This window comes from Rhipicephalus sanguineus, chromosome 10 (genome assembly GCF_013339695.2).
Source record: "Rhipicephalus sanguineus isolate Rsan-2018 chromosome 10, BIME_Rsan_1.4, whole genome shotgun sequence".
Lineage (NCBI taxonomy): Eukaryota > Metazoa > Arthropoda > Arachnida > Ixodida > Ixodidae > Rhipicephalus > Rhipicephalus sanguineus.
Genome location: NC_051185.1, coordinates 13,515,641 through 13,528,682, shown reverse-complemented (window position 1 = coordinate 13,528,682; position 13,042 = coordinate 13,515,641). Strand labels below are relative to the sequence as shown.

General features: G+C 41.6%; 2 long non-coding RNA genes across 2 annotated transcripts; both read right to left on the bottom strand.

The window, feature by feature from the left end:
* Positions 1-3,587: 3,587 nt before the first annotated feature.
* On the bottom strand, positions 3,588-7,821 carry LOC125760187 (uncharacterized). The gene is made up of 3 exons (XR_007417820.1): positions 7,633-7,821; positions 4,532-4,580; positions 3,588-3,780 (listed from the first exon to the last, which is right to left on the bottom strand). It is a non-coding gene; the product is annotated as an uncharacterized LOC125760187 (long non-coding RNA).
* Positions 7,822-8,578: 757 nt separating this feature from the next.
* Positions 8,579-11,669, bottom strand: LOC119372458 (uncharacterized). Its single transcript, XR_005179537.2, has 3 exons — positions 11,535-11,669; positions 10,603-10,651; positions 8,579-8,748 (listed from the first exon to the last, which is right to left on the bottom strand). It is a non-coding gene; the product is annotated as an uncharacterized LOC119372458 (long non-coding RNA).
* Between the last annotated feature and the right edge of the window lie 1,373 nt (positions 11,670-13,042).

Here is a 13,042-nt window from a genome sequence, read left to right as displayed (position 1 = left end):
ATAAATAACTATATCGCGCTCCATATGGTAAGACCGAGAGTATGATACGCCGAGGTTATATGAAGCTACTCTCATGTGCTCCTAATGTATCATCGCTTAGAAAATTCCAGAATAATTCATCTTCAACATCTGCAACAGCACGAGCCTCCCACTTCTGTCGTGGCCAGCACGTCGAAGGCGGTCGCACCCATCTGTTCTCTTCCTAAGCTTTGTCATTATTCTACACAATCAAAATGTCAATACTTTGTCGTGATCATAATATTTATGTGCATTGATCATCAGCAAAAGGTTGGAACCGGAACAGGGAAACAAATATTTGCAGTCATGTTTTTCCACAGATTAAAGCCATGGAATCAAGCTTCCCTTGTTATCGTATCTTTTCACGTTAAGCAGCATTTGCACGAGGTAACATGTCAACAAAATCTCATCTGTCGATGTTTGCTCAACGCATATTGGATACAATATTTTCGCCCTATCAGTGCTACTTTTACTAACTCCTCGTGCCAAACAGCTTTATTTGTATTAATTAGTAACGAAGGGAATATATATATATATATATATATATATATATATATATATATATATATATATATATATATATATATATATATATATATATATATATATATATATATATATATATATATATATATATATATATATATATATTCAGGTTCCGTAATATTCATAAATTTTGAGGAATCTGTCAATGCTAGCGAGAGCGAAAAGCAATGCACCGATCAGTGGCGCAGCCAGGGGGGTGGTTTGGGGAGGGGTGAACATTCCACCCCAACATTTCGACGTTACGCATATGTATATATACGCGCATGCATACAAGCACACGCATGCACATAATATACAAAAAAGGAAATTGTCCCCCCCCCCTCCCCGCCCCAAACACTGAAAAAATTTCTCGCTGCACCCCTGGCGCATATCTAAGAATACTAGTACCACGCACTTCATGCAGCTTGAATGAGTCATTAGAAAACTGTTGGTGAAAATATAGCAAATACGCATCTGATAGAAAATATAGCAAGGTGGATTTGAGAATCAGCAGGGTGCAAATACGATATGTCAATTCTCATCAACTATTGGCTTCATTATAAATGCTTATTTAAATGAAGGGTGTTTTTAACAGTGGAGCGGTTGTAGCTCGCCGTAGTTAGTGCAGTTGGTTGGTTGGTTGGTTGAAAAACATTATGGTTCTGTAAGGCGCGCATACACGCGAAGCGGGCAGTGTCACCAGAAAACGCCTCAAGTACGCGCCACAGGAATTGGACAAGCCCCACTACCGTGTGCAGTAGGTGCGAGTGAAATACATGAATATAGAGCAAGACAAAGATACAAAGGAAGGGATAGAAAGGAAGAGGTTGAAAATAGGAAGAAGAAAGAAAAAGAAAGTTGTCGAAAGAAAGAGAGAAGGAAAAACAAAAAGAGGAAGAGATAAAAAGAAAGAGGAAGAGAAAAATAGAGAGAAATAAAGCGAACAGAGACATAAAAAGATAGAGAGAGACAAAGAAAGAAAGTCGGAAAGAAACACACGAAAAAAGATAGAAAGAAGAGAGAGCAAGAAGCTGAGAAAGAGAAAGAAGCAGAGAAAAAAAAGATAGGAAGACAGAGAAATATCAAGAAAGGAAGAGAAAGATATTGCAAGAAAGAGACACGAAAAATAAATAGAAAAAACGGAGAGCAATGCCGAAAGAGAAATAAAGAGAAAAACAGAAAGGGAGAAAGAAGCAGAGAGAGAGAGAGAGAAAGACAGGGAAGCAACTAAAGGTGGAAGGAATGAGAAAGAGAAAGAAATAGATAAAGGAAGAAATAGAGAGAAACGGATGCAAAATAGTTACAAGAAACAGAGAAAGAGAAGAAAGAAGAAAGAAGATAGACACAAGAAAGGCCGCACGGCAGCGCGCTTTCTTCAAGCTTGGCACATCTATATAATTGTGCCAAGCCTGAAGAAATCGCTCAGCCGGGTGGCCTTTCTTGTCACTCTAAGCTCGGTAACGTTTATTGAAGGTGCACATTTTCACAAATTTTCGTACCTAGAAAATAAGTTATCTAGTAAACTTTGCAAAATTACCCTTAATAAAAAATGCACAAATTTATTTTAAAATAGAAGTTATGGGAATAACCTTCAGTACTGGTTCACAATATGGAGCGTGCTCACGTAAAAATAAAGGTTACTTTGTACAGTACACGGTATATTGTTTACACAAAACGGCTTGCAGGAGATTTTATACGGCCACCGCTCTGCGCCTCTTCTTTCCTTCGCTCTTTCTTCTTCGACGCATTCCAGGAGGTTACGCTCGTGCGTACTTTGATCAGCCAGGTGTGCCGCAGCAACGGAAGCACAGCTTTCCACACTTTCGCACTTCTTGGTGCGCGTGCCTCGTGTTTTTTTCGCGCTGCCTTCTGCGAACCTTTGTGGAAGACGTCACATGGAATGTGCTTCTCGGAACACATGCGCTGGCGCATTGTAATAATTCAAGTGCATAGCTGCTATAGAACGTGACAATTGCGGTGACCAAGGCCAAAGACGTCGCCTTCGATTGTTACAAGAGGGAGCGAAAAAAACAATCGCATATTCGAGGAGACTTGGAGATAGCACGCACTACAGTAATGATGTCACAAACGCGATTATTATTAAAATGTGGTCGAACCGTCAGTATCCCTGAAGACCACAAAGTTTATAACAGTATCATGATATACGTGTCAGGCTGTCCTCCCTTGGTCCAGCTTCTATGCAGTTGAAGCATTAGGTCGGTGCGATGATAACGCTTGAATTATTTTCCTCCTGCTCGTGCACTTTCATTGACTGTGTGATTCGTGTTCATCAAACTGTGTGTTATTTGACAATAAATACCAGACGTCCATTTGTTACAAGGCTATTTGCCATTTTGTTCACCTAAAAATATGGGATCAGCAATGGAAACGTGGATACTGACAGAACGTATGGCTGACAAAGCAGGGCTCAATTCGAGAAAGTTGTGTGCGGAGAATTAACATTGCTCCTTGCGGCGTACAACAATTACGTACAACTTTTGTGATTTCTCAAGAATGGATATGCCATAAATTGCGACGGCCTACAATTTTTCCAGCTTAGAAGCATGGAAACTTGGTCGAGTTGGTAAGACATCATGGAACAACTCGTTGTGCCCACTCTTTTTCGTCTGTCCTTGTTTTTGGCGCTTTCAAGTTGTTCATATAATGAACTACCTGCCCTCAATGCAATAAATAAACGTTAATTAACTCGTTTTTAATAATTAGTCAATTCAATGTCCATTTAGCAGCGGGCAAAGTTTTTCCGCCTTGACATAGTGTTCACGTGCGGAAACGACAGGAGTCTGACGGTCATAGGATTCTTTTTAAAACAAGCTGTATTGTCTAAAGGGATAGCCCTGTATACGAAAGACAAAAGGCTTCAATGGGTTTTGTTGGACTTAAAATATTTATTGTAATAAATATGTTCACTCACTCATATTTAGAAGTCATATCGCGCCACTGGTACGGAAATCCTCATAATTCTACCTATTTGTTCAACCCCTTGGCCGTTGAACAGTTCAAGCCGAAGAAAAATTCACGTCAACTTTATCTGAAGAGTCGTAGTGATATTTATTGTTTTAGCTTTCCTACCCATAAAGTTGGGATCTCGATAAGGTAGCTTGTAGTTACCCACAGATCAAGCTAACGTAGGACGCAGGTGTATATGCCGACCGGGGATGTCCGGACACATCGGCAACTAGGCCAGCAGGATAGCTGGTCCCTTCGTCCACGGCAAGGCTAGAAAGATGCAGCGAAAAAATGGCATTATAAAGATCCATTCCTAAGTGTGTGATTGTATTGTTTGATCACTTCTTCACCTTATCTTCATTAGCGCAGCGAAACAGCCAAATTTTTATCAATTTCTTCAAGTACAAATTTTGCATTAATAATTCATTTTGTAGGCTTGTTTTAGCTCAATATTGACCATTCACAAAATTTCACGTTTTTACGCATTTCGGTGTTTTGAATGTTAGCCGTTATACATTTGGAAATCGATTTCACGATGATGACCATGCTCGAATCATTTCGTTCAATCAAGAAAATTCGAAAAATTGGGCAAGGTATTTTTCGGTCTTAGGAATCTGATGCTATAACGTAGCGATACTCAAATACTAGCGCGGCATTGTATTTGCTCACTGCTAACCCACGCGTGCGCGTTTTAAAAGGTTGCGAGGGCGACCGAGAAATGGAGCCTCTGATGTCCGGGAGATGCAGACCAAGTAGACGGTCACGTCAAGGTATACATAGGGGCCCGGCCCCTAAATTTTGATGTAGGGGGGGGGGGGTGTTTTGCCGAATGTAGATAATGAAAATATGCGTTTTTTTTTTCACAGTGAAGGCCTTCAGCAAGTGCCCCCCCCCCCCCCCCCCCACCCTCGAAAAAAGGTTCCTGGCTACGGGCCTGGCTCATGTAGAGTACTGCCAGTGACAGAACCTAAAAGGTTACACACTGCAAAATTACTCTCATGGTAAATATTTTGCTACATACCATGTACGCACACCTTGGGATTCTCGGACCTCCCGCAGTTGAGATATCCCTGCAGGGTAGTAGGAAACATGTTTTGAACGTTTATTGGCCCCACGAGTATTACACGTTAGTGAATTATTGGAGGAATGCCTCTCAGAAATGCTGAGCCTAAAAATCCTGCTTTCAAAATACATAGTTAAGTTGAGTCGTTTTACATTTTTAAAGCACCCCTAAATATCCTGGGAAAATACAGGAAATACAAACAACGATTGAGTTACTCTCTGTTGGCGTTTCTTGTTTTTGGGGCGTGACTCCGTAACGCCAGCAGTCTGTTCACGTGACGTGATCAGGAAATACGCTTTCCATTGGTCCATATACTAGGGATGTCAGTTAAGTTCTCGCCTACTCTGCTTAGCCGTGCAGTTGTACCCGCTTTCTTTATGTCTCTCTGAGGTGTCTGGCTCGATCAACTGATTTCACTCTGTTTTGTGCGTTTTCGACCACGCATGCATAGGTAACAGCGAGTAGCATAAAAGCGCGAAATTCTGAGAGGTCAAATGCTTAGTGCTGACATAGTCCACACGTTTCATCAATGAATAAGTGACCAGAAGGAGGTAGTACTGGTAGCAAGGGCCGTATGAGGCGAGGAAGAAATCACTCTTTCGTCTTCGAACTTGGAGTGATTTAGGGGACATTTAGATACAATATTGACCTTGTTTCTCGGACATATATAATACTCACTGTAGTTCTTTGACCAAGACTCTGTAAGGTTAACGATTCATTCGCGATGGTAATTCATTCTTTTCTTTTCTCCGCAAAGGTGCCTCATAGTAGGTCCCTATGAGGGACTGGCCAAGAGTCGTAGAGGATTATACAGATCATATTTCGGTCTAACGAGAAGCATATGAAATAAAACATAATCTAGCAATAAAGAAATGAACCATGTACCAAAATTTTGCCTATAAACTGCCTAGAAGCGTCTATATATTTTGTAATAGCGGAGAAAGCATCCCACTGGCATTGACCGAATGAACAAGCTCTAGGTGTAAGAATATCTTAAAGCTAAACATCACATTCATTTTTTTGTAACTCAAAACTCTACCTCTAGCATGCTTCTTTTTTGAAGCTAGCGGGCGGCTGGACGATGCTGAAACCATCTGTTGGCTCACTAACTCCACAAAGTGGGCACATCGCAAGGGAAATCATACTTGCCGTTTACAACGAGATGTCTAAGAAGCATGCGGCATCATAAACGGTTGGAAGTCGCGTTCCAGTATTTAATGATAAAAGATTTATGTGGAACATCTTAATAAAAGGCATAATTACGCCCCGAATTAGTTACTGCTGGTTGCAAACGATCTCTTATGATTGCGTGTTAACGCAATAAACGTGCTGCTGTGCATTCTAAAGCGGGCAGCACCGAGAGAAATGGAGAACATAACGTCCACTCTCGTCTCGAGATCTGACATTTGGTTAATTAACAAAGGCTCCCTGATCGCAAAGTGTAAACCTGTAATATAAAATTTAAACGAGCAGCATTAGACAATGGTCGCACACGAAGAGAGCTAGTCAATATTTGCTGTATGATTCTTGTAGCCGAATAATAAGCAAGTCTTGTCTTTTTATAGTAGCGTCGCGTCTTATACGAGAACACGTACGACAAACTGAGAGAAAAGGAAGAGAGAGAAAACGCACAAGTTAATTATGCGTGCCCTATAACGGAGCTGTATTTTAGTGTTGCTGCATATTGATGGCAGTTAAGTAAAATCTGACTTGTAAAGTGCGCTGCATTACACGAAGGGCTGCGCTTTCTTGCACGCTGCTATTGAGTCACTGGATGATATACACAGTATGCAGTGACTCATTCAGTCGTCGGTCTACAGAAAGATTGCACTTTGTTAAGCCACTTTAGTCTTTGTTATTTAAGCTAATGTCAAGACGCGGCAACCACGCCCTGAATTTCTCATTCTGATTGTCACTCATTCTGAATGTCTCATTCTGATGATCTCAATCTGAGGTCTTGCCATTGTTAGCGCGTTCTACACGAGTCGCGCTGGAACAAAAGGCAGCCGCGTGGATATTTCCATAAAAAAAAACGAGAAAGAAAAACGATGAACTGTCGACTTTATAATTGTCCTTGATGTCATGGATATGTGGAAGAATAACAACTACGCAGTATATGCTTCTTGTAATAACTACAGGGAAGTATATATATATATAACGCGTAATTTCCAACAAAAACAAAGCAAAAAAGTGGCTTAGTTTTAACGCGATAGCGTTATAGAGCCCCTGTCGTAGAAAATGCCGTGACGGCTATGGCATTTGCGGCGTTGTCCGTGAGCGAAAAATCCCTGTGCATGCAAGAGAAAGACTGAGGTGGGAAAGGGGGGGGGGAGGTCAAGTAAAGACTGCGAGGTTAACCACAAAAAATTTCTGAGTGTCTACGCTGTACTTCGGAAAGGGAAAAGGGTGGGAAAGAATGAAAGGGAAGTCTGTAACGATACTACAAAATCATGACAATAGCACTCTCAAAAAGCAACGCTCCAACACCGATAGATGCAAAGAATAAAAACCAAGGGTAGTGCCAGAATCAAACCCAGGTATTCCACATGGAAGTTAAGTACCACAGAGCAATGCCAGTGCTTGAAACTGCATCGCAAACATGCCGAGGTAGGCATTCAGCAATACAGGCATCATTACGAGAGAGGAGTCATGATTAACGGATGTAGCGCTGCGTGGCAGGCGCGCGGTATCCCAGCATGCGTCAAATCCGTGAATCGCGTAGAGAGGGGTTGTGTAAAAGCTGCGCAACCATTACCAAGGGCCCACCCATAATTCGTCGGGATCACCATGAGTCCCAGCGTCAACAAAGCGTACCGCTACGCAGGTGCCCGAAAGGCCTTGCAGGTACGTAGTGGGTACTTCGCTACTGAGTCAGAACGCATGATTACGCTATCGCGTACCGGGCACTCATAAATGTGAACCTCAAGCGTCCCCAAAAATTTTACGAGTTGCCTGAATTCAAAGTCACCGCAAAGCAAAAACGAATTACAAGAAATTAAAAGTACGTAGAGGAAAACTAAGGGCCACAAAGTTGAAGTGGAAGCAAAGACGTCACTTACTCTACCATGGCTGTCAGTGCGAGCGTTAGAACGAGTGCAGTCTTCACAGCCAGCATTGCAATAGTGATTACTCTGTCCGTAGTGCCGCGGTAACAGCGCAACGTACTGATGCGCATATTCCGGCGCTCGTATTACAAAAGCGTGTGATGTTTTCATTCTTCAATGACGTGGTTTTGAATATTAAAATGGCAGGACATCAACGCGTGCCAGATTTGCTTGTCTTCCATCTTCATCTTACTGCGGGCGGCGCAGAATGTTGGTGCATATACTCCAACTAATGAATTTTCTAAAAAGAGGTATTCTCTTTGTCCTTTATTCCACAATGGATAAAAGTTTGTAGAAGGTGGGTATAATGTAGAAACCGTAGGCAGTTATCTTGCACTTTTTTCAAGTTTGCGCCTACTCCTTTTTTATAGTTCGTGCAATTACAGGAGGCGTTTGTTGCACGAAGACAGGGGCCGCTTTCATTCCTCGACGCTGTAGGGCTAACGCTGACTATGCCGAAAGCCACACTTTCCGCTGTTCGCACTTCTTTTCACCGCGATTGTGCATTTGTTTCGAAAGACTTAAATTCTCGCCAAAATGAGCAGTTATTTCATTTCGCAATATTTTGACATAGTTCAGTGTCATTGCCACCCGCTGACGTTGCAAAGTGGATAAAACATTGTGCTACTACTTGGAGATGTTGCGGCATCAGATCCCAGCCACGGAAACCGCCTTGTTATGTGAGCGAACTTGAAAAACCACCTTTCGACGAGCTTTTGTTGCCTCCTAAGGAACCAAGGTAGGGAAAAATAATGCGATATTCCCATTACGGAGTGCCTCATATTCATATCCCGACATCGGTACGTAAGTGCCTATAGTTCCAGTTGTTTGTTTAACCTCTTGGCCATTCGACCAGTGAGGTTGAGGACAATTTTACATAAACATTTTCTGAAGACCCGTAGTGATCTTTATTCATTTTCCAACCCTTTCAGCCTGCACCTTGATGTAGTAGGTTGTTGTTACCCTAATGTCAACATAAGCCTATAGGATGCACGAGAATATGCCGTGGTTCACCCGGGCGCATCGGCATCTTGGTCGGCATGAAGGCTGGTCGAACGGTCCACGGCAAGGCTAGAAGGATGCAAGGAAAAAATTGTTATAGAGTTCAAAATGTGTGATTTTATTGTTTCGTCACTTCGTTTCTTTTTAATTAGCATAGGGAAGCATTCTGGTCATAATTTATTGTTTAAAACAAATTTCCGCATGCCTAAGTCAAGTTTTAGCCTTGTCTCAATGCCTCTCTCATTTTACGTTTTTCAGTAGAGTGAATATTCGCCTTTGTGTTGCATCTAGGATCCTACTATATTATTTTAAGCCGAAAGCCTTAGATGTCTCATGAGACGCGAAAATTGACTTCCGGCGGCGTCAGCGTCCTGTGTCGGCGGCGTCAACACAAATGATGCAATAAGATCGTCATGTAATGACGTCACTCTATGACATCGGCACGACGTCGCAGATAACAAGAATATGTGATGTCATCATGACGCCACTATGATGTCATCATGACGTTGCATAGCGTGACGTCACAGCACGCCGTCATCACATGACATCATCGCTTGGTCAAAGGTTGGCCGATCCCGGAGGCAGGGCTAAACCACGTTAGGTGCCAAAAGCTTTCGGAGAGGGGCGGGGAGGAACAATATATGAGCTGAGAAGAAAGAGATGATGGCTCTCGCCTTTGGGTAGTCTTCAGCGAATGAATAAGGCACGCTGTGAGCTTTAGAGGAATTTTTTTGAGGTCTCATTCGTTTTGATGGTATCCATTTTTCTATTTTATAGCATTTTTCAAACAGTCACGTTTTGTGTTCTATCAAAGAGAATTGCTGTTTTTACTGTTAATTTATTGTTTCATCGAGTTTCCTTGGATTCGTCTCTATAGCTGTGTAATACTCAGTATACTTACAGCGCTTTTTGTGCTGCTTTTCTGGCATTTCTATTGAATTTTTACATCGAAATTAATGAGGGCTTGAGTGTTTCGTAATCTGCTTGTTCATTTTTCATCTTTAGATCTTATACTCTCACCTCATCACACGAATTTTAAACGCCCTTCATGATGAATTACATATGGTGAGGATAAGATTCCTACTTCGGCCACGAAGAGTAATAACGGACGATAAAAAAGGCGTTATTTCTATTTCACATTGAAGTGCAGGCAAAAACCACGATACGCTGGCCAGGAACAATTGAAAGCACACTTTTGCACACCTTTTTCTGTCTGTAATTGTTTGCCCGCCCTACAATATAGTAGATGATGTGTCAGCAACTGACTTTACTTCAAGGGAAAGGTCCCTTGCCTTCAGGTTCACTCGAAAGTAAATTTTCGCTTCAATGACATTGACAATAGCTTCTCATCCCATGTGTTTGTGACACTCTTGTTGTTATAAAATATGCCTCGATTTGCTTCTTCAATTTCCCGTACACTTTATTGGCATCAACAAAAGGAACATGCAGCTCAGATTTGAGGATTAAGCACTGTTATATTATTCATTAGTACTTTACCTTGTTGCTCTGTATTTTCCTTCTGTAGCATTTTAAGTGTCGTGTGAACTTTAACTATGCACTGAATTAAATATCCTAAATTGAAAATCAAGGTATCTGGCATGCCCAAAACCTAGTATCACGCCATAACACATTTGTATTCAGTACGGAGATAAGCAAAATTTTAAGACTCTTTGGTAAAGTCATGAGATATATATACGGATACTTGTAGCACAGCCTGTTTTCCACGGCCTAAGAAACAATAGGCGGACTCTTCCGAAGCTCTGCAAATTAAAGGCGGTGATAACATTGTAAGTATAATAAAAAAAATCTAGTAAACGTGAAATGATATCAAAAATGTCGATATCTCATGTAGAGTGCTGCCAGTAACAGTAGATAAGATTCCGCATCGCGAATGACTGCAATGCCAAATATACCGCCGCTCACCTTGTACAGACACATCGGTGCGAAGAATCCTCCCGCACTAGAGGTTATCCTGCAGAGTAGTGGAAAACATGTGCTCTAGGTTTATTGGCCCAACGGACGTTGTGAATTAGCGACTCAGTGAAGAAAGCACTCTGTTATAAATTGAAGGATTTGATAACCCGGCAATGGATTCAGAGCATTTCTGAAGTCTTTTGGCCAACTATGACAGTGAACAAGATGAAAGAAAGTGTGTTTAAGTTGAACAAGTCCCGGCTGTATTATTTAAATGTCCGACGTACTTGGCCTTCTTTCACGTAAAAACCAATACTGGCTGTTGCGAATTCGCGAAGGCCCAGAAAGTTTCACAATTCATTGGCACTAGTAATTTTGTTCTTTCCTAAGCAAGGGTGCCCGTAGTCTCTATGACGGATTGATCAAGAGTAGGATAAAGATAGTATTTACGTTTATGTCCATATACTAATATAGTAATATGCGAATCTGGTAATTCACCGCTATAATAGTATTTATATATTAAGCTAATTCTGTGAAATCCTAGTGTAGAAACGCGGCAAATGCGCACTGGAATTCTCATTCTTATTCTCACAAGCTTCATATACACGAGCGAATGTTTTGCCACAGGTTGCGCTTTCTGCTGCAGTGGTGCTGGCTCAAAAAGGGGACCTCATTCTTCCCTACAAAGGCATTCAGTCGACGCCTGGGTATTTCCAAAAACCTAATGAACCATCAATTCCATAAGTATATACCTGATAACATCGATAAGCAAACACTTACATATGCAAGCATACACTCCTATTAGGAAATAAATACAGTAATTTTCTTTTGAGGATGACCTGATTGTAAATCACCACAAAAAAAGCATTTAAGCAATTGAGAGTACCTGCTTGGGATACGGACAACATAATTGAATTGAGAGCAATGATGATATCACTTACCTTATCATGGCTGTTAGGACGAGCATGAGAACGAATGCAGTCTTCACAGCCGACATTATAATGCTAGTTATTCCGATCACAATGCTGCGTTAACAGCGCAATCTATTTTGAGCACATTCTGGCGTAGTTATGAGAATGTGTCTGATACATCTATCTTCAGTGAAGTGATTTGAGTTATCAAAGGACCGTAATTAAGTGCCTGTCAGTTCTTGAAAGTTAACAGGTCTACATTCGTCAAAGTATCAAATATAGTAAAATTCTTGCCGCGTACCACACTGAAGGCTTCTGGACATCTTGCAGATTTGTTCTATAAGTGTAACAGATAGCGCTGAAATAGAAAGTTACAAATATGCAAACAATTATTAGGGCAAAGTTCATGTAGCACCATGTAGAGTATAGGCAAAGCTGTCTGTCATGACCATTTATTATGTCTACGTAAATGACGCAGGCTAATCTATTATATTTAATAGGACAATATTCATCAATACTTGGTTAACACGTAAAGGTCAGCTTCTTGTCAACTACGCTTGCAAGGATTATTCGCGTTTTGAAGCGCTTGAATAATCACGTTTCTGTGGACGTGTTCAAATATCTTTATTCTTCGCGAAGCATCGTTCAGCAAATTACACTAATGCTCACTATAGAAATGAAGTGCTGCTCCTTTCCTTCATTATATTTTTTACCTTTTGTGCATCTTGCAACTCTATCTCATATTGTACACCGCGCAACATTTCTGCGCATGCGCCAGCTAATGATTTTCAAAAAATGTCTTCTCTTTCTGTCTTTTATTGCACATTCGATATAAGCATCCATGACGACTGTAAATACAGAAACTGCAAGAACTTCTAGTGCACCTTTGAGAAGTTTACCGTTACTTGTTTCTTGTGTGTGTGTGTTTGTGTTTGTAATACGAGCACCATCCCAATTTTTCAACCTGAACGCGCAAGCTTCGACCACCCACTAGATAAGCGCCGTATGACGGAGCGTGGCGGCCAAATAAGCGAGAATACGAGCATGTGCGCAGGTCAACAGTCGGTGCAGCTTTCGTTTCCCAGGCTGTTATGGGAAACGGACCCAACTCCACCTGCTTTTTTCGTCCTTGCTTTTTACAGCGAAAGCTCTTATGAGATCACAACGACAGCCGTTTTTGGCGCCGTAGATGTCCGCCGCTGCCGCCGCCGACGGCGGCGGGTGGCGTCTGTAACCGCTATCTCACGAAAAAAAAACTAAAGAAAAAATATCCCGAGTGGAACCGCGTTCGAACCTGGCCCTCTGCGTGGCAGCCCAGTGTTCTACCACAGAGCCATGCCGGTTTTTTTCCCTGTAGTAACCATAGAGCCATGCCGGTGCTTGAAACACCTTTGCAAAAAGCCGTATATAGGCTCCATGTTGGGAAGGAACCACATTAACAAATGTAATATAACTTGGTAGAAAACAAAATAACAACCAGACGTCATACAGTGCGAATTGCGCAAAGAGTGGGTCGTTAAATGCTTCCAACCCATCAT